This window comes from Rhinolophus ferrumequinum, chromosome 8 (assembly GCF_004115265.2).
Source record: "Rhinolophus ferrumequinum isolate MPI-CBG mRhiFer1 chromosome 8, mRhiFer1_v1.p, whole genome shotgun sequence".
NCBI lineage: Eukaryota > Metazoa > Chordata > Mammalia > Chiroptera > Rhinolophidae > Rhinolophus > Rhinolophus ferrumequinum.
The window spans coordinates 2,006,094-2,033,722 of NC_046291.1; the positions used below are offsets into that span (position 1 = coordinate 2,006,094).

The window sequence follows — 27,629 nt, forward strand, 5'->3', positions numbered from 1 at the left end:
GTGCATGCCAGGCTGTGCAGAGACAGGGGCAGGGAGCAAAGCGGCGGTGGGCAGCCTGCTGAGAGCCAAATCCAGGGCCCTGGGGCAGGCAGCGGTGACGGAGCACAGCCACCCCTGCCCCATCTCTGTCTTCCTCACGCACAGTCCTGTCCAGCCACCAGGTCCTGTCTAACTAGCCCCAGGATGCCCTTCGGCCACTAGTCAGCCTCCCAGGATTCCACCGCGGGAAACAAAGTCGTGTCCTGGACCTGGCCTGGAGCAGGCTGCCCCCTCCCAGGAAAGAACACTGTGGGTACCTCCCAGCTGCCCGCTGTGCCCACAGGAACACTGCTGCTGCTGCTGCGTCTGTTTAGAAGAGGTAAGGCAGCAGCCACTGAGAAGCGTGATTGGCATCACGCAAATCAACATTCCAAGCTCCCCTGGCCCCTCGTTCCTCAGTCCACAAATTTGTGGCTTTGTGTTGCAAGAGCACTCGCTCTGCCCCCTCTCCTAAGGCTCATGGCTGCACCTGTGACGGGGCTTCCAGGTGGGCCATGGCCTCTGGGGCGCGGTGACATTGCCAGCTATCTCGCCTTTTTGTGAGTGTTCAAAAGGGGCACAGATTAGGATGCTTTGAATCTGCAATTGAAAATAAGAAAAACATTAAAGACCATCCTGCCTTGAATTCCTGGGTGGCCATTAACAAGCCACTTTAACGGCCTGGCTCTCAGGACCCAAGTCCAAACGCTGGTTTCTACAGTCCCTTCCAGCCACGACAGCCGACGTCCTCACAGCGCCTTGAGCGCACATAGATCATGATTAAAATGCACATAAGTACTAGAGATAATTGGATATCTCCCTCCTTCAACGGCTTTCAGACAGCTTTTCCGTTGCCCTAAGAATACCCATCATTTACTGGTCTGTTACTAAGAGCCAGACACTGGGCCAAACCCTGAAATCGTTCTCGGATTAGACCCTGTCCACCACTCTCCCGGGCAGCTCAGCACGGCTGCAGGGTCCTTTCATCTCACGGCAGGTTGTCACCACCGAGGCGGCACCACCGAGGCGGCACCACCGAGGCGTCCTGTGAATTGCATTCTACTTTCTCGCAAGGAGCAGAAGTAGTGTTGTGTTGGGTGCACGCAGGCTGTCACCTCGTCTCCACCCGCCTCCCATATCCCAGATGCCGAGGGTCCGTGGACTGTGAAATTAGCAAAGGGTCACGTGCCTGTGAGGGGACAATAATGGACATGCTACTCAGAGCAGAACCGTGTCGGAGGCCAGGAAGGTGTTAGTATTTGCAGACATTTGAAAGCTATACAATTGAAATCATCTGCAATGAGTGTGTTATAAACAAGTCATGTGTTCACTGTACATTTTTCTTAAATATAAAACAGATTCGGATGGATTGGGTGTCAGTGGTGCGAGAGCCGTGGCCACGAACGTGGAGACGTGTTCATGCAGTCCAGGGGACCTCAGTCACATCTCTGTGAGCAGAACCCCCTCCTCCTTCTGGCCCCAAGGTGACTGTTTCCAGAAAAGCTTTAGCTGCTAAGCCCAGACGTCGGCCACGTCAATTCACTCAGCTGCTTAAACTGAAAAACGGGTTCTTCAGAACTTAAGTGCAACATATATGCACGAAGGGGATTTCGTATCTACAGCTTCCTTATTGTGTGAACATCACACTGTCACATTCGTATGGGGTAGAGTCAGGCGGTCAGTTTTTCCGTCAGATTAGAACCACAGAATCTGGGTTTTAGAGCTGGAAGGGGCGTCAGAGCTCCGCTTCTCAGATGGGTCCATTTCACAGATGAGAAACGAGGCCACGTGGGAGACTCGTCTTGTCCACAGCCACAGGGGTCGGTTCCATTACTGGAATGTGAATCAAAGTCTTCAGACTCCAAACCGAGTTCTCCTCTCCAGAGCTCATGGGTCCCGTCTTTAATCCACGTGGGAATGAGATCACAAAACAGAGGTTTGAAAATGTCTTCAATACGCCTTTTGTTGCTCAAGATGACTCTGTTTTACGAAGGCAGAATGTTTATGGAAAATCACCTCCTCAAAAACTTTATTTTTCTGACCATCATCATCTGTTTGTGGAAAAACATAGCTCAGTGATAAACAACAGATCAGAAGGTCTGGAGCAAACCAGAGTTTGTTGCTGGGGTTTTCTTTTGCTGTATACAGAGGATTTTCGTTCTTGCCAACCTCATTCCCTGTGTTGTGTAAAACTCTTCATCTGCAGCTGCATGGCCCTGAGATAAAGTAACTACCATTTCATATTGAGCAGAGAGCAGAGGTGAGAAACTTTCTCCATTAAAGGCCAGATAGTAAATAATTTGGGCTTTGGGGGCCAAATGGTCTTTCCTGCAACTGCTCAACGCTGCCCTTCTAGCACGGAAGCTGCCATAGATATTGTTGAAACAAATGAGCATGGCTGTGTGCTAATAAAACTTTATTTACAAAAACAAGCAGAGGGCCAGACTGGGCCTACAGCTCCGAGTTTGCTGACCCGTTTTATATGATGCCAACATACTTGAATGGAAAGTTCAGTGAATCGTTGTGGTATCAATGGATATATACGGGACTTTTACAAGCATCAGTTAAGCACTCCAACAACTTACTGACCTTTTAACGTTTTGCCTGGGCATGCTGTCATTGTGTGGTTGTCATCGCTGTCACATTTCAGAAAATTTTTCAAGGTATGCTGTCGGGAAGCATAGAGGAAGGGTCAGCCATGAGTATTTTTCTAGATGTTCCACAAAGCTAGGGACCATCTACAAATGCATGAACTATGATAAAGGTCTTGGGTACAGGGATTTTTTTTCTCTCTCATGATCACTTTAGGAACTAATCCTAAGCACCCTTCTTCCGCATTGAGAATATTTCCAGTGAGGTCAAGAAAGCTCCACCTCTGGATTTCTACGGCGTGAACGGTGGCACGTGTAACAACACAGCACACCGCCAGCCACATGGTGCAAGCTGCCTGTTAGGGAAGGTCTGAGGAAGCCTGTCTGAGGGAACGCTTCCTTCATCACTCACTTGCCACCGGAGCCTGGCTGCTCCTTACAGATCTGCTGGCGTCACAACAGGCTTTGTTCCCCGGGTGTGCAGGGAAGAGACGGCCCAGAGCATGGGGATGTCTCCAAACCAAGGGACTCGTAAAGCGCATCAAAGTATCCTACAGGAGAACATATGAAAAGAATGAATTAAGATGCAAAACAGGACATAATGAATGAGTAAAGAGAAAAGCTGAAATGGATTAACAAATCCAACAGCTGGGTCTCTGAAAAGATGAAAACGAGTAAACCACTGAGAATCCTAATTATTGAGAAAAATAAAGAAAAAATACACACTGTTGGGGCGCTTCAAAGGGATATATAAGATATAGTGGAGATTTTAAAATACTAACAAATGTTCTAATAGCCCCATGCTACCGTATTTGGAAAAAAGAATCTCAAAACAGTAACTTCTCTAAAATAACAAATTGCCGACACTGGTTCTGTGCAAGGGAGACAATCTGTAAGATTTGGGGGCCTAGTAAACACACCGTTGTTTCCCTCTGGAGTTCAGAACCAAGTGGAAAACAGGACACGGAGACAGGCAGGGGTGGAGCAGGGCATCAGTGTCAACACTGGGACACCATGAGGACGGCTGGCTCGGAGCCCACAGGCTTCCTGACATCCCTCCCCCGCCTCTCCCACGTCTGCCCTCAGGCAGCCCAGGAATTGTGCTGTCACTAGGATTGTCACCTCGCCCTCGTCTGGAGGAGAGGAAACAACCCCCCAGTGCTTGAAACCTGGTAATAAATTAGCAAGAGAAATGCAGGTGCAGACACCTGTCTCACCACCCACCAGCCTGAAAACCCCTTTCCATGCGGAAATCCGAGCCAGCGAGCGCTCCACTTGAGGCTGGAGCCCACCGCACAGAGGCAATTTGGACAGAACAAGGAAACAAGAAATCAAGAGGAAACAAAAGAGCAAAAATCTACCTCCAAAAAGTACCTCATGACGATGGTCTTACCAGAAAATTATTTCAAGCGTTCAAATAACACCTAGCAACTGTGGTAAATGGTCTTTCAGAACAGAGTAAAGAAACTTTTAATTAAAACAAGTGGAAACAAGTTCATCTTAGAACCAAACACAATTCTTTCACCAGATTTCTCTTGTGAACATATGTGCCAAATTCCTATGTAAAGAACTAGGAAAGGAAGACCAGTGGTCTACAGAGGGGAAAAAATACACTATCACCAAGTAGAGATTAGTCCCGGGATGCAACATAAGAAATCTATGAATAAAAATCATGTCAATTGGTCAAAGGATAAAAACCATATGATCATTTTAATAAAAGCCAAAAAGGCTTTTGACAAAATTTAATATGCATTCTTCATTTTATGCACACACACACACACACACTCACACACACACACACACACACACACACACACACTCACACTGGCTCCAAGACTGGCTTACCAGAGCTCATGGCAGACTGCATCTTACCCCCTGGTTAGATTGCTCTTCAACCCTGAGGTTCCGGTGTGTTCACAGCTGAGAAGGGGGAAAGCAGCCGGACAGAGCTGGCCATGAGGGAGGGGTGGGGGGGGCAGAGCTGTGCAGGAACATAAGCGGCCCAAGAGCCGTCTCACCGGGAAAGAGGAGATGGAAAAGGTAGGCTGCCAGATAAAATGCAGGACAGCCAGTTACATTTGAATTTTAGATAAAGAAATATTTTTTTTTACTATACGTATGTCCCAAATATCCCATGGGACGTACTTATACTAAAAAATTATTTATTATTTTCTGAAGTTCAAATGTAGCTAGACGTCCTGTACGTATTTTTATTTGCTAAACCTGGCACTCCTATTAAGAGGCTACACCAGAGTTGAGCTCCCAGGTCAGAGAAGCATGCAGCACAGCAGACCAGATGGCTCCCAAGAACTTGAAAACACCCAACAAGGCGAAAAAAGCCAGCATTTGCTCACCGGGCCCATGGATACGCAGCCACAGCCCAAAGAGCAGACTGAAGTCAGATCCCAGGCATGGAAGCAACACCTGCACCTTGCCGTCCCTTCCCACACACGCTGAAAGCACAGAGCTCAAGCTTTGACAAGCGAGGAGAAGGCAGATACGCTGCCCTGTGCACACTCCCCGGGAGGAGGCGGAGCGGGCGCAGAAAACGAGGTCAAGGCAGGTCCCCTTCTTGCTTCAAGGTCCTCAGGTCACAGCATGGGGGAAGGGGAGAGCTTTAAACAGGACTTGACAGTGGATGGATTTTAATAACCAAAACTGACCAGGGAGTTGTAAAATCTGCCCACTATGTTCCTGAGATGTGTTGCCATTCAGCTGATAAGTAGAGGAAAATAAAATCTTTGTATCATTTAACGCACCAGCCAATGCCTTGATTAATGATGAAATACTAGAGCTATTCCCATTATAACAAAAACTAAAACAAAGCTACCTCTGCTGTTATTATTAAATAACCTATGGTTCTGGAATGGCTAGCCAATGCAGGTAGAAAAGAAAACAAAATAGGAGACAGTATATTGGAAAGAAGGTAGCAATTATTATTTGCAAATGATACAATTTTCCAACTGAAAAATGATGGAAATGAGAATTCAGGAAGCTGCCAAAATAAATATGTCAATATCAACCAACATGCTCCTTCCCCTCGCCACCCACACTGAGGTCTACGGACCATCAGAGAGCAACCAAATGTATTTTGAGAGTCAAAGATTCACAGGCACGGTAGGGATGAAATATTCGGCAATGCATTTGTGTACATTCTTCTCTTGCGTGTCTGAGCATCTCATTCCCTCCTCAGTCAGGGGCACACTCTGCCCTGGAGAGGGAGGGAGATTCGGATTATTAGAGTAGGAAAGCAAACTGAAATGAAAGGCTTAATTAACATTCATCTCTTACTTGAAAAATAGGAACTTCGTATCTGTAGCAAGAAAGCAAGACTTTGCTGAGACAGAAAAAGGACTTCTCCTGCTTTAGTACTCAGGAGGTAATCTATCTAGTAGTTTCACAACAGTTCTGTATAATATAAATGAGATCCTCTCCCACCCGGGAAGGAGGGAGAACGCCCCCTTCCTGTCCGGGGGAGAACTGCAGGTGGGAGAATTAGAGAAGGAGAGGGACTTGTGGACTGAAACTCGTTCCAGGCGCAGTGTCTGAGAGGCCGAGGGGGATGCCACGGGCAGAGGGGCTTCTGCCTGCCTTCCTGCTTGGAAGCCCAGAGAAGATGCCCCTGCACACTGACCATCAGACGTGGCCACGTCCTCAGAGAGCAGAGCAGCATGACTGCACGGAGCCTTCCTCAGCTTGACTGTGCCATGACACGCCCAGAATCCCTGCCTGCCTGGGGGAGGCCAACGGAAGAGTGCTGCATTCAGAGCCTGCCGTTGGGAGCGGGCTGGGGGTGCATGACCCTGCGGCAAAGGTCACAAAGGAAGCCAGGGCAGATGGAGGAGGGGTGGAAGCAGAGCGTCTCTAGCATGCAGCAGCCAGGATGGGTCACAGGTAGCAAAGGGCGAGGACAGCACCCACCGGGAACACGACCCAGCTCAAGGAGACCAGCACTGGCCCGGCCACCACAGCGTTCAGAAACACGCCAGCAATGAACTGTGGGGACCCACCAGGGAGCAGAGGGCCCGTCTGCAGCAGAAGCCAGCAAGGCTTCAGGGACCCACAAGAAGCGGCCATACCCCTGCCCCCAGCCCTGACGCCAACCCAGAGGCAAGCATGGCAGGGATGATGACATTCTAAAGGTAGGGAGTCTGTCTGAGTCATGCAACAGAAGCTGAGAAGTTGCTGGAATGATTGCAGGCTGCTGTATCATTTTTCCCTGCAGCCCAGCTAGTGGTGAGGACGTGGCGACAGAAGAAACAAACATTTTGTTTGCATGTTAGTTATTAATGAGGAAATGTACAACCGTCCGCACCATGTTTTGTGTGTTGTTCATTTGGATGATGCTCTAGAAAACAGTGCAGTGCATCCTGAGTCGCACGAACAGCCACATCTGGACCGAGAAATGCCCCTTGACCTCCGTGCCTACGTTTGCTTGGGTGTTGAAACCACACTGGCACTAAGAACTTTCGTTTTTTTTAAGTGAGGTATAATTGACATACTACATTGGTTGCAGGTGTACTTTAATTGTTTTAGATAACACAGAAAATAAGAGAGGGAAGTTTATATTTATACATTTATTCACTTATTCATTCAACAAATACTTGCCACACATATGCTAGGCACGAACAATAGTGAGGTAGATGGATGGATAGAGAGACAGACTGATAGATACATACATACATGGATACGTAGACACATAGTTACATAGATAGAAACTTAGAGGCATATACAAACTCTAGGTTAGGTTTTGATAAGTGTCTGTCAAGCTTTCAGTGGAATAACACTGATAAGGATTGCCAGCACAACGACTGGAGAAAGTTGTTCATTTTTCATCATCTTACATCATTTGGCATCATTTTACATCAGGTAGTCAGGCAGGAGCACTGTGATGAAGTGACATTTGAGCTGGGCAGAGGTCCCTGGTGCCGAGGACAGACAGCACACACACCAGTCCTGCTGGTCATTGGGCAAACTCCAGAGATGGGTGCGTTGCAGGTGTGAGGGTCCCCGCACAGGAATGTGACACTGACCGGGAACCAGGAGTGCTGAACGTGAGGCCCAGGAGAGGGAGCCGGACACTCGGGCTACAACAGAAATCTCTACCTAACTAAACTGACATACAAGAATTAGGGAGAAATGATGAAAAACAAGGCCTTCGAGAATTTATCACTAACCAACTCTCACTAAAAGGGCTTCTAGGGACGTAGTTTAGCAAGCAGCTTGTGGTTGTATCGGTCCCCGCCATTGTATCTTAGTTTGATATTTCACTGATCTCTGCTTCTACATGTGTTAATTCCTTCCTTCTCTCTTAGAGTTTACCATGCTGTTCTTTTCATTTCTTTATGTCAGCAATTTCCAGTCTTTCTTCTTTTCTAATAAATGTGCTTACGCTATCGATCTTGTTCTAAGTGCTACTTTAACAACATTCCACAAGTTAGGATATGTGGCATTTTCATTATCACTCAGTTCTTACTATTTTCTTATTTCTATTATTAGGTTGGTACAAAAGTAAGTGCGGTTTAAAAGGTTAAAAATAATTGCAAAAACCACAATTACTTTTTGCACTAACCTAACATAAATTCTTCTTTGAATCACGGCATTTATAAGGGTGCTTTAAAATATCCAAATGCATCACTTTATTAAAAGTATTGACTTCTAACTATTTCACTGATCAGAGAGCGTAGCCTGCACTTTTCCAATTTTGTATTATTTGTTGAATCTTATTCTATGAGCTAATATGTCATCATTATAATAGTTCCACGTGTGTTTGAAAAGAATATGCATTCTTATCTTTCAGGTGCAACATTCTCTATCATTAGATCGCAGGTCTTAATTTGTATTTTAAAAGTCCATGTCCTTACTTTGTCACACTACAAGAGTAGACTTGTAAGCCTCTCTTTGGGATTCGGTCAACTAATGCTTTATCTATTTTGAGGCTATACTTTGGAGGCATGTAAGTTTATAAGTTTTTCCTGCTGAAATCTTCCTTTTACCATGTTATAAAGACCCTCTTTATCATGATTCACGCTTTGTATCTTAAAGTCTATTTTGTGTGCTAATGTAGTTAACTTTTCATCGGTATTTTCCTGGAATATCTATTTCCCTACTTTTACTTTCTACCTTTCTATTTTCCTTATAGTGTATTTGTCTCACTAAAAGCATAAAGTTATATATTTGTAATTTATCTAATCTATCAGCCTCTTTTTCCAGCAAATTTGATTCGTTTATACTTCTTGTGGTTACTAACCTATGTGGATGGTTTCTGCCTCCTCTGTCTGTGCTTCCTAGATTTTTCTTCCTTTCCTATTTTCTGCAGCAATGGGTGGCAACAGCCCACAGCCCAATCGCAGCCCAGTCAGTGCCTGTTCTTGTAAACAAAGCCATGTTGGAGCACAGCCAGCGCTGGTTCAGTCTCCCCAGGGTCTGCTTTCAGCCTCAATGGCAGAGTTGCATAGCTGCAACAGAGACCAGAGGGCTCACAAAGTCAAAATATTTCCTATCTGGCCCTTTGCAGAAAAAGTGTGCTGACCCTGGACCTATAAGACTAGAGAGTTTCTTTTTTCATTTTTCCTTTACTGTTTTGAAACTTGCAAATTCTACTTCTATTCTCCTAGTAGTTGTGATTAAAATTTTAACATGCAACCTGACAAAGTCCTTTTGTTTATTCAAATCCTGGATTTTTTCTCCAAGAGATTGTTTTGGGGGCGGCAGGGCGGGGGGGGGATAGGGAAATGGACCCCTCATAAAGGGTTTAAACGTCATAGATTTTTCTGACTTTTAAAATCATCATCATTATTATTTTTAATTTTTAAAATGCCTGTATGCCTTTTTTGGTCCAATTGTAAATAAATATGCCTGCCATTGTCCTGTTTTTTAAAAGTTAACCCATTTGTTCACCTGATCATTCAAGGATTTTAGAATCTTTGGATTAGACTCCTCCCACCTTACGTATTACTCAGTCCAGTACTTCAGATCCTAATGTTTTCATACATTTAAATAAGTCACGAATATTATATTGTTTACATTGTCAATCCTTATTGACATTTATTCATATGTTTACCAATATATTTGCTTACCATTCTGCTTGTTCTTCACTCCTTCCTTCTGGGTGCAATTTTCTACTTGCTAAACTACATCCCTAATGAGAGTCTGTTAGTGATAAATTCTCTAAGGCTTTGTTTTTTTAATCTTTTCTCCCTAATTCTTATATGAGTTTAGTTAGGTAGAAATTTCTATTTCTCTCCACACTGAAGATATAATTTACTGTTCTCTGGTTACTGTAAAGAAGTAGCAGCCAAGCTAACTAGCATTCCTTTTCGGGTAATCTTTTATTTCTGGCTACTTTTAAGGTATTCCCTTTGCTTTTGATACTCTAACGTAGCTTACTATTAATATGTCCAGGTGTAAATTTCCTTTTGTCTATCCTTCTTAGAACTACTTTTTTCCCTGAATCAGAGAATTCTCAATTCTGCATATGCTCAATTTTGGAAAATTCTCAGTCGTTATTTCTTTGAATATTGACTCATTCCCCTTCTCTGTCTTCACTCCATGTGGAATTCCTATTGTGCTTTTATTGGACCTTCTTGGCCTGTTCTCCATAACTATTAACCTTGTCTCCAAACTTTGCCATTCTTTATTTCCATGCACTCAAAGCAATCTTCCAGTTTACTCATTCTCTGTTTTGTTGTGTCTAATCTGCTTTTAGCCTAACCATTCAGGGTTTTGTTACATTCCAATCTCTATTTTTATACCTAGAAGGTTTCTGTTGTTCTTTTTACATCTTCCTTGTCTTTTTTCCTTTGTTGGTGGCTTGTTCTTTTCTCATTTTCTTTATGTGTTTTTAATCTTAGTAATTTTATAATCTCTATTTGATGATATTGTTTCCTGAAGTTCTTGAGGATATAATCCTATTGTTTCTTGTTGTAGCTATGAACTTACTCAGAGTTTGTCTTTCTCTTTGGATTGGAACCTATGGGTTTAGAGCTCATCTTCATTGGGGTTCATCCATGAGAATTCCTTGTGTCATCCACAGAGGTTTGTGTTTTCTTCTGCCAGGTGTGCCAGAGCTATTGCCAGCCCAGGGTTAACTTTATCCTAATCTCTCAGTGCCACTCAGATATTATAAATTCAAACCACAAATACCCCCGAGGACAGCCACCAGTGACAAGTCTCAAAGGCAATCACTTTTTCCTCTTCATAATCGGGCCAAGGTTGGAAGGCCTGTCATCTCCCTGTGCCATTGTCTGGATTTTTTTTCTGGTCCGCTTTTCCACGAAAGTGTAGCTCTTCAAAGGAGAGGGATGAGACTTGTGTAGTAATCTCAGTTCTAACTTCCAGTCTCTTGTAAGCTCAAAGATTCATCCCGTGTTTCTGCACAGCCGTTAATATCCAAAAACCAATTAATTAAAAAGACATACAAAGTAACCTCAGCTCGCATTTTGCCACCTTGGTACCTGCCCCTAGTGCAGCCCCAGCAACGGTTCCCATGTTTCTGGTTTCTGTTCCCTCTTTGGTTTGTGTCCTTTTATAAAAGATAACTTTTAGGAGTGATGTCTGCTGTAGTTGTTATATCTTAGTCCACAATCATAGGCATTCGTATCAAGATGTTTTTCACCTTCTCTAGTCCATCAGAGGTATAAAGTGAGTATTAACGCTAAACTACATATTTTAAACATTTAAAACAAACTCTAACATCCAGATTAATTCATCTCTAGTTTATTCAAGAAAAAAGAAAGTGTGACTTAGGGAAAAGGGCCGCCACGTGGAGAGGGACATTTCTCATGCCATTGCCAGTCCCCTGCCTCAGTCTTGCCACTGAGATTTTTCTGTCATTGTAAATCCTGAAAGTAAGATGGTGGCCGTGGAGGAAATAACTATTTATGTCAGTGAACACCTGAGATGCAAAAAATAATAACCAGAGTAAACAGAGCAGCTGAAAATGTAGCAGTCTCTGGAATCTTTCACAATGCTAGAACGTGGCCCCTTTTGGTTTTTCTGAAACACCAGAGCTTAGTTCCGGCTGAAGCTCTGAGGCCTCCTAACAAAAAGTCCCTCCAATGCCACGACTTTTAAACCCATCAGCATTTTTACGGTTGGAAGAGGAGTTCTATGTACCTTGTCTTATGGAAGTCCCCACCTTACAAATGAAGAAAACAAGGCTCAGGGGTTAAGCAAGTGACCTAAAATGGCACCATCGGCATTTTGTCGTCGGCAGCTCCAGGATTTGACTATTTTTAGCAGAAAGAAAATAGTTTCCTATGTTCTTGCGAGTGAGAGTACAAGCCAGAATCTGTTCTCTTGCTGTCACGCCATCCCAGACACCACCTATAGGAGCGCAAGCCACATTGAAAGGTCAATCAAACAGCTTTTCAAATCTCATCCTAACATGGAAACTGCGTGATTTCTAGCCAAGGGGTGCTAGGCCAAGGGTGGATGGTCTGCAGCTTGGACGCAAACCAAAAGCGAGCAGGAGGTGTCCAGGCGTTGGAAAGGGTCCCGGAAGCCGTGGCCCGAAGCAGCTGGAGGTTGTGTGTCTCTAGGACCGCACTGGGGTCCAGAGCCACCCATGGCTGGCACCTGTGTCACAGGCCGTTTGGGCTGCAGGGAGAGGGGACTTCCGCCAGGGACACGGGGGCTGGTGTGACTCACTGCCTTTCATCTGCATTTGCTCTCTTGGCAGGAACGGTTTCTATTGTACCGTAACTCAGTATGACCCCATGTGTTTGGGGTGATACATTGACTGAAATTGCTCCTCCAGGAGAAAGCGGCTTCCAATTCAGAGGTCTGACTGTTTGAGTCATGGCTTCCTGGCTTGTCCCCACCAAGAACTGGAAGTCTTAGTGCACAGACAGGAAGAATTGCCCGCCAGCCCCTTCGGACCTCACTGGCAGGGGTGCAGGGTCTGAGCAGAGCTCGGGGTTCCTCTCCTGAGACCCCCAGTAGCCAAGCAGCAAAGCGTGGACCAATGGAGGAGCAGGAGCCAAGGACTGAGGCTGCAGAGCTGGACATCAGAGATGGATATCTGGGGGACAGAAGCACATGTCTGGGGATGAGTGTGCAGGAACCTGCGGGGCCTGGGGTCCCCGACAACTGGCGCTGTGGCTGCTGGCTGGTGTTCCTCAGATGTCAGACATGAAGCTGGAGTGGTGGGTCCAAGTACAACCCGTCAGGATGGACAAGCAGCCATTGGGTCACTGGCATGGGAGTGGCCAGAATGAGCAGCTCCAGGTGCATATATGTGTCCTCCTACTAGGGGATTCTGTGCTCGTCTTCCGGGAAAGGGCCCGGGTGAGGGCACGGAGACCACAGGCCCCCAGGCTCCAAGCTCGGGCTGAGCAGGAACTCTCCATACTCCTTCCAACATGGATTTCCCCGTCCATCCCCACTCAGTGCAGTAACTGCTCAGGGTGCCACCTGAGCTGAGCACGGGGCTGGGTGCCCTGGGGTGGCCCAGGAGGACAGCCCCTGTCTGTCTACCTGTCCCGGTCACGCTCAACCCCGCTCAGCTGATTTTCACACCCAAACACACCGGCTCCACTGCCCACATCTGGAACCACCAATTCAGAAGGGCGGCTGTGTGAGGCAGGTGGAGCATGGACCTCTCCTCCACGGCACCCACAAGCAGGCAAACAAAGGACGGCCACAGGTGAGAACACGGAGACCCCCAGGGACTCAGGAAAGTTATTTAACCTCCACAGCTCCTCCCGTGGGGATCAAACTCATTTTCGGGGGTTATTATGGGGATCAACTGAAAGTGAACATAACGTGTTCTCAAGGATGTAAGTTGTTAAAGTAATTTCTAGAGAAACCCAAGCAGAACAGACGGAGGAGGGACACAGCAGTTCCCACCCCCGCTGGGCAGCCCGAGGTTGGAGGTGGTGTCCCAGGGAGGCAGAGGGCCCGGGTCCCGCCATAGGGGCACCTCAGCTCTTTCAGCCTGGGAGTGTGGAGCTCGGGAAACCAAGCGTGACTTTATCTGGGCCAAAGTAAGGCCCCTGAGATGGACCACTGTGCAGCCCAGGCGGGGAACCACGCAGCACGCCTCTGCCCACACCCTCCTGTCATGGCCTCCCCAAGGCCACTTCACAGCATCTGGCAGCCATGGCAGAACCTCCCACTCCGAGGGGGTCTGCCCCCCGTGGGCGTCGCCAGGCGGGAGGAAGATGTGGCTTTCCCTGTGGGCCCACGCAGAGCTCCCCTAACCAGCCACCGCGCCCAGGAGGCCCCGCCACATTCCTGGCAGGCGGGCCTGTCTCCATCATGCATCGCCACACATGTGGGCCCCATTTGCAGGGGGCGCAGCACTGGGGTAGGGAAATCCAGAGGGGTGGCTGCTGGGACTGGGCTTAAACATTTCCACCTGAGAATGTGGAACGGGTACCCCCCAAAGTGATGAAAGGGACTGGAGAGGGCGACCCTACGCGTGCCAAGAGAACAGGGGACAGGGGGTTCCCAATGTGGGAGGCAGGAGGGGTCCCTAGGAGGCAGCACATGGACCCAATGAGCCCAGGGACCCCCCAACGAGAGGCTGGCGGTGGGGACAGATAGCGGGTGACAGGAGCTCACGGCCGGCCGCTGGATGTGCTCTGCCACCAGGGTACCCAGATAAGGGTGAGGCTGGCCCCAGGGAGGCTCGGGCCCTCAACCCTGCCAGGCTCTTGCCAACCGCCAACTCAGCTGTGGCACATGGGTCTCTGTGCTCATGGGGGCATCGGAGGCTCTGCGGTGGGCAGGGAGCCCTGCCCAGGACGCGCCCGGGACCAGCCCATCCAACTGCCACTTCCCAGGGAAACGAGCTGAAATGCAGGGAGGGCAGGCGGATGGACCCACACAACCCCAGGCGGGCAGCGGCACGCCCACTAGCTTACGTTAGTCAGCGTCCACTGCCACCAGCAGCTCGTCCTTTCCAGGCACAGGAGGCCCCATGAGCTCTCTTAATAGACCAGGCCCTCTGTCCTGGTGCTAATATTTGAAAACAAAATGAGCAAAGCCACAGGAAGGGCCCCCCGCCCCCTGGGTCTGGCCACACAGATGCCTGCGGTCAGGCCTCACTACACCAAGGCCACCGTCTCCAGAACCAAATCCACCTCCACCAGTGGCAGGCGGGGCCCCACAAGGGACGACCCACGCCCTCCATGTCCGGCACCGTCCACACACCAGGGCCAGCGCCTGCTGCCTCTCCTTGAGTTACTGCGCCCCTATTTCTCCCAAGACAAAACGTTTTCCTATCATCCCCCCGGCCCCTCCCCCCAGTCCCACCCAAAATGATGGCTTTTATTGCCATCTGGGGTCACAAGTTTAGAGGCACACCAATACAAAAGACTGGTGTACGTCGGCGTCTGGGTCACTGTCACGGCTAAAAATCAAAACACGGGTTGACTTGCCACGAGGCAGAATCAGGTGACACAGGAGCTGGGACAGCACGGGGAGCACGGCCACCTGATCCCTCATTCACAGGTCACACGGCCCCCCAGGATCTTATCCGTCGCACATCTTAGGTGATCCCGGGACGTCACCCCTGCCGACGCTGCGGACGTGACCAGGTGTCAGCACAGATGACAGAGTCAGGTGTGCATTTTAAGGGGTGTGTGAGGAGTGCACTGGAAACCACAGAACCTGTGACAAAGTAACAACGCGACACCTTCCCCAGGGCTGGCCATGCTCAGGAGCACCCCAAGTGCTTTTCAAATGGTAATTCATGCAACGCTGATGACCCCCAGTGAGGGAGCGGGTGTCCTCCCCGGTCTACAGACAAGGGAAGTGAGGCACAGAGAAGAAAATCTGCAAGGTCTGGGAGTGACCCAGAAGAGAATGAGGAGGGCTCAAAACGGGCAGGAAAGAGAGAAGTGATCCAGGGAACATTTAGTGACCCGTTAGGGCCGGGAAGCTGGGAGGACCCCTGGCCTGGTTGGGGTCCCCGGAGGTTCATTTAAAGGAGAGATGAGGAGTCTCTACTGGGGACAGCGTGATTGGGGACCTGTGCAGGGCACCCGGGGAACGCACGCTACAGAGGACTGGTCATGTAGGTGTGGATTCTGAGCGACCTGTCCACAGCGGGCTCGAGCAGGCCCAGAGCGGGGTCCACACAAGGAGTGCAGCCGGGACCGCCGCGGACCCCGCTCAATCGCAGGCCTGGGAAAGAGAACCCCCTGCCAGAGAAAACCCGTCCGGGAAGGAGGCCTCAGAGCATGGCGAGCACAGGCCAGAGGAGTCTGGGAGAGCCTGGCAAACGCTGAAGATTGCGGCGAGGAAGGGAACCTCTTACCCTTCCAATAAGTGGTTTTCCCTTTTAGGAAGGAAAAAACGCTTTAAAAGCAAGAAGGCTTCCAAAGGGAAAAGTACTGTTTAACCTCCAGGCAAGTCCTAAGGGCAGGAGGAGAGGGTGGCGGGAGGCGGGCAGGATTCTCGCGCCCGCAGAGCCACGCCAGCTTGAGAAGGTGCCGAGCGCCTTGGCGCAGGGCCCGCCGGCTGACTGCAGCTTTGAAAAACAACTTCCTGTCAATAAAGCGAACAAAAGCTTGGACCCATCTTCAAAGTGATGAGTTATGCTGAAAATATGTTCTTGCGAACTGGGGGAATGGATCGTTCGTGGTTCTTTGGCATTCGGGAGAGTTTATAAATAACCACTCAGGTCTGCTTGGGTTACGCCTGCCATGGGAAAACGCGCCGCTCCCGCGAGCAGAGGGAGACCTGGAGACCAGGAGCCATCTGTGATCCATCAGGAGATTAAAATTAGCCCACCGCTGTGCCTGGCCGGCCCCCCGGGCAGGGCTGGACAGGGGGTGCCTGGAGGAGCCCAGGTCACATCCTGGTGTAGGGAGGGCGAGGACTGCCCCAGCCTCTGCTCCGAGCTGCACGAGGCAAACCCCTGGACCAGCTTCTCCATTTGCATTTTGGAGGGAAAAAAAGGAAGGGCGAGAGTCTACATGTGGTTCCCATCGGCCCAGAAAAGTAAAAACATGTGCTGTCATTTCTAGCTGACATGGTCCTTGTTATTTTAATGAGAAAGTCCCAAAGCAGGGGCACGAGTGAAAAAGAAGCCACACCGCCTTCCTCCTGATGCCACAGCGCGCCCACGGGGAAGCCATGGGCCCCTGACGGGCACTGGTCTGTCCTCACCCTGCCCACCAGCACAGGGGAGGGACGCGTGGGAAAGGCGCACCTCCAAGCCTAGCCATTCCTTCCTTGTGTCGAGGGTGCGGCCCAGGCAGCTCATTTGTCAGCGTTTAAACATCATTACGGCATTAACAGTCTCTCTGGATGCCAAAGAGTTGGCTTTGCACGCCTATAAATTAGAGTACATCAAACTGGGCCTTACTGAGTCTCTGCCAATCAGAAGTAAAACGCCCATAACTTTTTACAATTGTCTGCATTCTTCCAATTACATTAAAATATTTATTTGTACCTTGCATGATAGATTTAAACGTTTTATTAGAAACATTTAATAAAACATGAAAGCGGTTCTTTCACCAGAAAGCAAGATGCGGTGCCTGCTGGCGGAGACACGGCCATCACGCCCTTGGCTCAGCTGACCTCACGTCAGACAATGAACGGCTCTACGTGGCTTTGCAGGCTTGTCGGCCCGAATACACAGCTGGGCGCTCAGCCTGCTGTTCACATATGGCTGCCCATCTTCCTCAGCAACTCCCTTCAGAGCGACCTCCTGTTCTGTGTCCCTGGGCCTGTCGTGGGACTTTGTGCCAGGGGCACAGTGCACCCCCTGCCAGTGGGCACAGGCATGTCCTGGTGACCCAGGGAGTAGGACCCCGCGGGGGGTAGGACACTCTTCACCATTCCATCATCGCCGAGAAGACAAAGTCGGCCGATCTAAGAGCCCCAAACCCCTTCTTCGCTCTGCCCTTTCCTGGCTGTGTGGTGTGGGCCCTGGGCTTCCCCTCTCTGAATCTCAGTTCCTCTGTCTCTAAAATGGGCACAGTAATAAGCGCACCTGAGAGCCACCATCATTCCCCCACCCTCACTCATCACAGATGCCACCTGCCTCGCCATTCCAGAAGCATCTCCTTTCAAGGCCGTCTCCATCCCATCATTCACACACACACACACACACACACACACACGCACGCACGCACGCACGCACACACCGGAAGTCCCTCTGGTGCTAACTGACCAAGTTCTCGGGAAGGGAACGCGTCCCAGCAGAAGGACGCTGGGGCCTCTCTGAGGCTCTGTCCCTGGGTGTGACAACCATGCTACACCAGGACTCACTCTGTTTAGCGAGTGCTTACACGGTGCTGAGCCCTGAGCAAGCCCCATCGCTGTGAGGTCACCCAGCCCTCCAAGGGAGAGACTCCAGCTGCGATGAAAAAGCTGGGTCTCAGGGTGATTGAAGGGCTTGGCCAAGGCAGCACGGGATGTGCCAAGTGGGCCAGTGCCAGGGCCTGGCGTGTGACATGGCTCTCCAGTGCCCGAGCAGAAAGGATCACAGCCAGCTACTCAGGAGCCGAAGGCCAGCCTTGGCTGCCCCGGAAGAGGGTGAACAAGTAGCCATCTCTGCTGCTGGGCCCTTTTTCTCACATAAGAAGAGCACAGGGGACAGGTTTGGCTGCTCAGATGCGTCCACAGACCAGGGCTCTGTTGTTATTCCCACCAAATCAGCTGCCACTCGCTCTCATGCTTGTTTCTTCATGGTTGCAAGTGGCTGCTGCAGAGCCAGATGTCACATTTGCATTCCAGGCAAGAGGAGGTGGGGAACTGTGCCAGCCCCATCTGACCCCTAGTACAGGAAAGCACAAAGTTTCCCAGAAGCCCCCTGGGCACATAAAGCCTCATTGGCTAGACTGGGTCCCATGGCCTCCCTGAGCCGAAAGGAGGCTGGGGGATCCGGGAGGAGGACTCATGGACCGGATCGCCCTAGAGAGGTCACGGTCGCGTCCCCTGCCTGGGAAGAGGGGAGTAGGGTGGCGTAGACAGCCACGGAGTCTGCTACCGTGGGCAACAGGGACCTCTGCATGGCGCTGCAATGGTTGGATAATGTGCCCCCAAAATGCATGTCTACCCAGAACCTCAGAATGTGACTTTATTTGGAAATAGGACTTTGCAGATGTAGTTCGTTGAGAATCTTGAGATCTAATTAGTTAAGGACCTCCTGTAATAAGAAAACACAGATGGACTGGGGGAGAGGCTGTGTGAAGGCAGAGATGTGATGGGGCCACCAGCCCAGGACCCCCGGGGCCACCAGGAGCAGGAAGAGGCTGGAAGGACCCTCCCTGGAGCCTCCAGAGGGAGCACAGCCCTGCCCACACCTTGATTGCAACTTCTGGTCTCCAGACTGTGACAGAACAAATTCCTGTTGTTGTAAGTCACCCAGTGAGTGGCCCTTTGTTCCAGCAGCCCCAGGACTCCAACAGTGCCGCGTGAAGTGTTCTAACAGAGGTGTGGAAAAACAGCCCCAGAGGCTCAGGGGGAGGGGAGGACACACATTCACAGAGTTGAGGGAACTGGCGCTGGGAGGTGGGAGCAGCGAGTGCCTGAGGGTGTGTGCCTCGAGCAACTCAAGCTTTCTGCTGCTCTGCTTTGTCCACAAAAGACCCCGAAAGCACCCCAAGTATTGATTTGGGGTTACCAATACCTTTGGCCAAGTAGCTGAGTCGCAAATATGAGATCTGCGAGCACTGATGATTGACTGTGTTATAAAGTCGTTGAACACACTTCTGAGCCCGGTCGCTCGTCCCCATGGAAGCTGCAGTCCCAGGCAGGGGGCAGGCAGTGCCTCTCAGGGGAAGAGGGGTTCTTTGGGCAGCTGTCAAGGGTGGGCCACTCTGGAGGGCTTTGGGCTGAGGGGGTTGCATGGAGACACCTCTGGCTTTGGGGGGGAATCGAGCAGGACCAGTCCATCCACCCCGAGTGAGGGGTCAGACGACCTGCTGCTGCTGAAAGTCTCTGGTCTGCATAACCACTTGCATGTTTTTCATCCGATTAGCCTCTTTCATCTTAATCAGCTACCACCTCCACATCACAGGAAGATAAGTACGGGTTCCTAGAACTCAGGATGAGATCAAGAGGGCAACAGGAGCCCCATTTGGGGGTGACATCTTCTCGGGGTCAACAGCACTGAAGTGATTCGGTGACAAGCAAAGTAAGTGCTGGTCTGTGCAGAAAGGTTCACCTTTTTTCCAGTAGGTTTTTGGGGGAGGGGGCCCCCGGGGCAGGGAGGGATCTCTGTTCTGTTACACAATGTGTGTGCTGCTTGGCTTCAAGCTGCAAGCTTTTAGAGGTTTAGGGAATCAGAGCCCTGCGGCCACAACTCAATTTTAAAAGGAAACAAAGGAAAAGCAATGAGTTGACCAGTGTTGTTTCTCCCTCCAAGGCTAACCCAGAGGTTAGGGTTAGGGGTAGGGGTAGGGTTAGGGTTAGGGGTAGGCCTTTGCTGAGACTGTTCAGCTTTCCTTCCAGTTCTGAGAGGAGTTTCTCTCACCTCTTGTAAAGGTTATGGTGTGTGCATCGGTGGGAAACTCAGAAGAGAGAACTCAGGAAGCTGCAATTCGGGCTGGGTCTGAGCTGGGATTTTTAAACTGCAGAGGGCCCCTCAGCAGGGGGTGCCTTCTTGGCCACGTAGGTCTTTCTCGTAGGCAGGTAGGCACCTTAGGCAGGTAGATCTCTGGGCTCAGGTGTCCATGCCATGCTTACTCTTGCAAGTGCCTGTCGAAATACTGGCAAGGATGCTCCATCCACTCTTGGTAAGAGGACAAACAATAACTTTCCGCTGAACAGTTTGGCAATTAATTTCAAAGCCTCAAAGATATGCACATCCGTCCTCATACCCCTTGGGATGGCCAGTGTCAGAAAATCAGAAAACATCAAGTGTTGGGAGGCTGTGGAGAGATTGGGACCTGTGCACGGCCGATGGTAATGTGAAATGTGCAGCCGCTGTGGGGACCAGTGTGCCTTTACATATTATAGAATGACCATGCGACCTAGCAAATCCACTTCTGGGCCTGCACCCAAAGAATCAAAAGCAGGACTTCAAAGAGATATCTATACAGCCATGTTCCATGGCAGCATTATTTCACATCAGCCAAAAGGTAGAAGCAGCCCAAGTGTCCATTGCAGAATCAGTAGATAAACAAAATGTGATCCATACATCAGGGAAATATTATTCAGCCTTGAAAAGGAAGGACATTCTGGTACATAGTACAACGTGAGTGAACCTTGAAGACATCACGCTAAGGGCAAGAAGCCAGTAATGAAAGGACAAGTACTCTATGAGCCCGAGAGGCGTCACATTCATAGAGACAGGAAGTAGAGGGGTGGGTGCCAGGGGCTGGGGGAGGCGTGAGGAGTGTTTAATGGGGACAGAGTGTCAGTTACACCAGATAAAAAGAGTCTGGGAATGGACGGTGGGGATGGGTGTGCAACAACCTGAATGTGCTTAGTGCACATTTAAAAATGGTTCAGATGATAAATTTTACCTCATGTGCGTTTTACCACAATTTTCAATTGCCCTAACACTTCCATTCTAGTTTGTACTCTTACCTGATTAACCTTCTGTTACGGGGATTCTGCTATAAGCATGCTCTTATCAGTATTATTATAGCAAAAAAGCACAAACAAAATCAGCCTAAATGCTCAACAATAAAGAGTTCGTTAGAATTCTGGGCAAGCATTAAAAATAATGGGATCAACATATATTTGTTGATCCAATTTTTATAAGATAATTATATATACATATATTTGGGAAATTTTCAAAAGACTTATAACAAACTGTTAATTATAGATTATCTGATTAATGTAATTTTTTTCTTAATTTTGCCTAACCTCTGTTTTCTGCTTTTTTTTTTTTTTTTAATAAGTGAGTAATAGTTAAAATTCTACAAGCTACAACATTACCCTGGATGGGGTGACACAGAACTGTGAGAGAACACATTGCTATTATTTTAAGCCACCAAGTTTGTGGTAATTTGTTACAGAAACCCTAGAAAACTAGTTAACAGGCACAGTCTCAAACTTCCATTTGGTGAAAATGTCTCTACTTAATCTTGCAAATCACAACCAGCCAGTCCACTCAATAACCCATTGCTTTCCTCAAACTCTCGATTGTGAGTAGGCTTCCAAAAAAGGACAAAGGACGAATCTCCGAGGGGATGCATGACCCGTTGAAACGGGCTGGAGTTTGCTCAGCAGGTGAAGGCCACGGTGGGCCCATCTGGCCGTGAGGAACCCAGGCTCCCAGCCCCACTTGAGCAGGCGGTCCTGTGATGGGATCAGGTGGCACAGAGCGTCCCAGGAAACGTCACATTGATGGCGATTCTCGTGGCCAATGGCCACTGCCCAATGGCCCCCAGATCTGGCTGTGATGAAAGCTTGTCTAGCACTGCAGCCACCCTCCCTCCGGTAGCACCCTGCCCCCTCTTTTCCCTGCCATTCTCATTACCGCCTCACTTCCTAGTGGGTTACTCACGTGCTATGCTCATCATGGGAACGGGGTCTCTGCCAGGGCGGGGTCTCAGTCTCTCCCGCCCCGTGCTGTTCCCAAGCCCACAGGACCGTGCCCGAACGTGGTTGGTGCTTCTAATCGAATTAATGGACTGAGTCACAGACTCTTCTAGAACTCAACTGCCTGCTGTTTCTCTGGGCTCTTGCTGCTTTAGAGGGAAGAGGGGTGTGGTAGACATACACGCCCCATGCACACCGTGCCCCTCAGCAGTGGACGCCCCGTGCATGTCCACCACGGGGCTTACTTAGCCTTCCTGGGGCAGCCCGGATGCACAGGGGACTGACACCAGGGTAAGGAAGGGTGCGAGCCCATGAACAGGCACCCCAGCCTTCGAGTCCTTCAAGGGAACAGCAGCTCCTCAGAGGTCCCCGGGGTGGAGCCCTGAAGTCCACAGCAGGGCCCTGCTCACCAACTGCCCCTCACCGACTTTCCTCCCTGCGCCCACTCCTCACCTGGCTCCCTCCCAAATCAAACCCTTGCCTCCGGGTCTTCCTTGCAGGTCTGTCTTCAAGGACGTCCAAACTGACACAGGGCAACTGGCCCACACTCGCTGTGCTCTCACTCAACAGTTAACATGTGCTCTTTGTAGCTCCGTGTCACGTGGGTCATCAGGTTAGTCTGAAAAGGTTTACTTCCGAAATCACCAGACGCTGGCAGTAATCTAGATTCTGGGTCTGCAAAGAACTAGTTTCTGCCACGCGAAACAGCCATTCAGAACACGTTGTTGGCAGATGAGTTGCTTGTTCAAAGCCTCGAGACAAGTAGAGGCCAGCATGCCTTCTTTTCATGTTTGCAAGTGTTCACGTGGACAGCCCATGGGCGTCAAGATGTGCCCAGGAACCCGGAGAGCTGGGCAGAGAACAGGAGTCGGAGGCAGGGAGTTCCATGGATTGATTTCCTTCTAACTGGGAGATGTATCACAAAGCAGGAATCCTGCTGTGGGACCCACATGGGGGAAGAGACGGTGCCTGCCAGGAGATGGCCTTGTCGGCCAGCTGTGCCTCCTGGTCCCCACAACATGACGCTCCCCATTCCACAAGGGCCCCCATGCCGCTGTCTGCTGGCACTCACCTGGACACACACGCCTGGCCCTGCCGTCCAAACCACTTACTCCAAGACTGAGCTCTCTGTTGGCCTCTTTGTCTTGGCCCAGAGATCCCCATGATGTTTCAGTCATTCTGAAAACCAGCTTTTTGCTGCTTTCAGTTTCTTGTTGGAAGAGTGTAGAAGCCGTGGATCAGACAGAGGCTGGGCTGATAACATGGTGACAGGAAATGAGATTTGCTGAACTGAACATGGAACCTGGAGGGTAGATTCAGCAACCATAGAAAGCACTTGCCTTCAAGCAGATGGGCCAAAAAATCTACTACTGGCTGCATAGGGCTCAGCGGGGAGCGAGCACAAGTGGCCTTGCTCGGGACGGCAGCCCAGCTGAGGCCTAGAGGCAGGGAGCCCTGGCCACAGCAAGGCAGACGCCGGGGGACCTGGGGGAGGCCAGGAACACTGGGAAGGCCTTCCAAGAAAGGACATTTTATTACATTTTTTTCTAAATATACATTAACGAGTATTTATATTATGGAAAATTTGGAACCTATAAAACTTTTGAAACGCTGATTGAATTCACCAGCCCAGGTCATGCCTTTTCAAGTTGCTTTAAAACTTGTGAAACCTACTTTTTGCATTTGTATGCCATTGTTCTGCTAGAGCATAATTTCTGGAAGCATTCTCCTACCATTAGGTATTTATGTTATTTCCAGATTATTCCAGATGGTCACCATGGACATCTTTGTTCATAAAGCTTGTCTCCCTTTACGCAGAAGCATGAGGACTGGGTCAAAGGTATGACCTCCCTCCCCACCGCCACCTTCAAAGTTTAATATTTAAAATAACAATTTCGTTATAACACATGAAATAATACACTCATCATAGAAAACATACTTAAATAAAACATAGCAGTGGACTTCCAGTTTTGTCAGGAGCTTGGAACTCATCACTCCACCCTAATAATATGTACAAATCTGAACAAACTGAAAAAGCAACAACTCTCCTCGGATACTTCAGAGAAGTGAGGTCACGGGCAAACCACTGCTCCCAAAACTGGAGAGACCAGCAGGCACACACAGAGACTCACAAGTAACCAGAGCAGACGTGTCCATGGGAACCAGTGCTGGGGCAGAAAACCTGACCCGGAATTGACAGGTCGCTGGAGGCTCAGTGTAGACAAGCTCGAGACTCCAAGGGGACCCAGTCATCAGGGACCCCACACTTTTGGGAGTTTTATCTCCAGGAGCTCAACCATGTTCTCACAGCGAAGATGGGAGAAAACCCGTCATGCTTTTGGCAGGGGGTGGGGTGGGGGGAGGAAAAGAACCATTCTGTAATATGCAAGAGAACTCGGTTCTTCTAATGAGGCTGCCCTCAGGGAAAAGCAGAGCCTAACCTGAGTGAGGGTTATCAGAGCCTAACTGACCTGGAGGAAAGGAAATAGCCAGCTCCAGCCAACTCCAGCTACCCTGTCCCACCTGAGGTGGTGAGGAAACCTGAGAGTCCCTTGTGAAGACACAGTCCAGAGTCACAGGCTCACAAAACTCTGAGACCTAATCATAGGACTACAGAAATCTCTCCTCCCCGGACATTGCTACCACATCATTATAGGCCTATCTACCAGAATCCACTTCATACAGTCCATCAAGTCTTGCTACCGATAAAAAATTACAAGGCATACTAAAAGCCAAAACAAAAAACAAAAAACACACCACATTTTGAAGACAGAGCAAGCATCAGAACCAGACTCAAATATGGCAGGGATGTGGGAATTATCAGACCAGGAATTTAAAACACCTATGATTAATATGCTAAGTGCTCTAATGGATAGTGAACAGCATTCAAGAGTAGATGGGCAATGTAAGCAAAAAGATGCAAATTCTAAGAAAGAATCAGAAAGAAATGCTGAAGATTGAAAACACTGCAACAAAAATGAAGACTGCCTTTGATGGGCTCCTTACTAAACTGGACACAACTGAAAAAGAATCTCTGAGCTTGAGGATATGTCGATAGAAACTTCCAAAACAGAAAACTAAAGAGAAAAAAAGACTGAAAAGTAAAATATCCAGGTCTAGGATATTTAAGTCCCAATATCCAATTGTGGGACAACTACAAAAAGTATAAAATATGCATAATGGGAATACCAGAGGGAGAAAGAGAGAAAGGAACAGGATCAATATTTGAAAGACTGATAAACGAGAATTTTCCTGAAATTAATGTCAGACACCAAGCAACAGATGCAGGAAGCTCAGAGAACACTAAGAAGAAAAAATGCTCCAAAACCCACAACTACATATACCATTTTTAAACTGCAGGTCAAAGTTAAAGAAAATATCTTGAAATAAGCCAGAGTGGGGAAAAAAAAAAAAAAAACTTACCTATAGAGCAAAGATAAGAATTACATCCAACTTCTCAGAAACCATGCAAGCAAGAGAGTAGAGCAAAATATTTAAAGTGTTGAGGGGGAAAAACCACCAACCTGGAATTGTGTACCCTGCAAAATCATCCTTCAAAAATGAAGGAGAATTAAAGACTTTCTCATATAAACAAAAACTGAAGGAATTTGTTGCCAGTAGATCTGTCTTTCTAAAAATGTTAAAAGAGGTTCTACAGAGAGAAAGAAAATGACACAGGTCAGAAGGGGATCTTCTGGAAGGATAGATTATCAGTGAACGAATAAGTGAAGGTAAAACAAAAACTTTTATTTTTTCATTCATAACTGAACCAAGAGATAACGATTTGTTCAAAATAATAATAGCAATGATGTATTAGATTATATATGTGTACTCGTACAAGTGGACACTTTGGTCAATGTTGCTCAAGCAGTAGTTCGCCGTAATCAAAAGTGCCTAGACAACAACCAAGACGGCGCAGTAGTTAGACACTGTGCTTACCTTCTCTCACAACCACATCAAAATTACAACTGATCTACAAAACAACCATCCTTGAGAATCACCTAAAATCAAGCTGAACTGAAGCCTTTCAACTAAGGACATGCAGAAAAAGCCACCTCCAGGTTGGTAGGAGGGACAGAGACGTGGAATGGACTGGTCCCACTCCCGCATGTGACCTTTAAAGAATGGGAGGCCTATTTCGGCTGTTGGGGTTCCCCCTCACCCCTAGAGGAGCAAGATATCCCAGCCCCACCCCAGCCCAGGGTTCCAGTACTGACGAGAGAAGTCCCCATAAATTTTGGTTGTGAAAACCAGCGGACATTGTGACTGAGTAGCGCTGAGTGCAGCTGCACTCACAGGCGCTCTTCTTAAAGGGACCATGCACGCGCGGACTTACGCACCATCGGAATCACTCGCTCTGAGCTCCAGCTCTGGGGCAACAGCTGGAAAGGCGATGGGAATTGAGTTGTCTGTCTTGGGACAGGGGCTGGAGAGGCGGCTTTCTCCTGGACGATGGAACTGGAGGAGGCCGTTGTTTCTGTGTTGAGCCCTCCCCCTTCCCGGCTTGCAAACACAGGCAGCCACCATTTCTGAGTCTCCGCTGTTCATTTGCCCCCCCAACTGTCAGGCACACCCAGGCTGCTTTCAGTGGCTTTTTCATGCAGACCACCTGCCTTGGCTCAAGCTACAGACTTTCCTAGGGTCTCTCAAAGGTTCACGGGACCCAGACAAGCAGCATCTGGCTTGAGCGTGTCCTGTACCTCTGGCGGAGCAGCCCTAAGCCGGCTCTAGCAGCAGCTGGCCTTGGTTCACGGCTTGGCCTCTCAACGCACTTCCAAGGACAGCACGGGCAGCAGACATCTGTGGATTTCTTTCTGGCTCCTGCTGGGTGGCCCGGGGGCAGGGGGAGTGGCCCTGGGTGAGACCTACAGCGGATCCCCTCGAAGATGGTCCTGGGGCTGGCACCCCCAGTGACCAGCTTCAAAACGAGCTGGAGCATCACTTAGCCATCTCCAAGTACAACACACCCAAGGGGTGGATTGGGCAGACACCAGAGTCCTGCTGAGGCAGATCCTGCTCCGTAGGATCAGCCCCTGCACAACAACTCTTCCCCTGTAGTCAAGGCCAGTGCTCACAACCAGTGAGCCTGAGGGTCAGTCCCTCACATTGATGTGCAATTATCAACCAAGGCTCAACTCCAAGAGGCGGGCACACACAACCCACACAAGGGACACACTTTGAGTGTGTGGCTCAGGTGACCAGAAAGACTGTACCACTGAACCCCACAGCACACCTACTACATAAGTCCAACCTAGTAAGACCAGAAGACATAGCAGCCCTACCTAATACATAGAAACAAACACAGGGAGGCAGCCAAAATGATGAGACAAAGAAACATGTCCCAAATGAAAGAACAGAACAAAGCTCCAGAAAAAGAACTACGTGAAACGGAGATAAGCAATCTGTCAAACACAGAGTTCCAAACACTGGTCCTAAGGATGCTCAACGATCTCAGGGAGAACTTCAATAGAGAGATAAAAACCATAAAAAAGAACTAGTCAGAAATAAAGGATACAATAATGGAAATGAAGAATATATTGCAGGGAATCAACAGTAAATTAAATG

At 49.0% G+C, this 27,629-nt stretch overlaps 1 long non-coding RNA gene across 1 annotated transcript; it reads right to left on the reverse strand.

Moving 5' to 3' along the window:
- Positions 1-1,316: 1,316 nt before the first annotated feature.
- Positions 1,317-5,081, reverse strand: LOC117026124 (uncharacterized). The gene is made up of 4 exons (XR_004423704.1): positions 4,964-5,081; positions 3,022-3,160; positions 2,608-2,686; positions 1,317-2,069 (listed from the first exon to the last, which is right to left on the reverse strand). It is a non-coding gene; the product is annotated as an uncharacterized LOC117026124 (long non-coding RNA).
- Between the last annotated feature and the right edge of the window lie 22,548 nt (positions 5,082-27,629).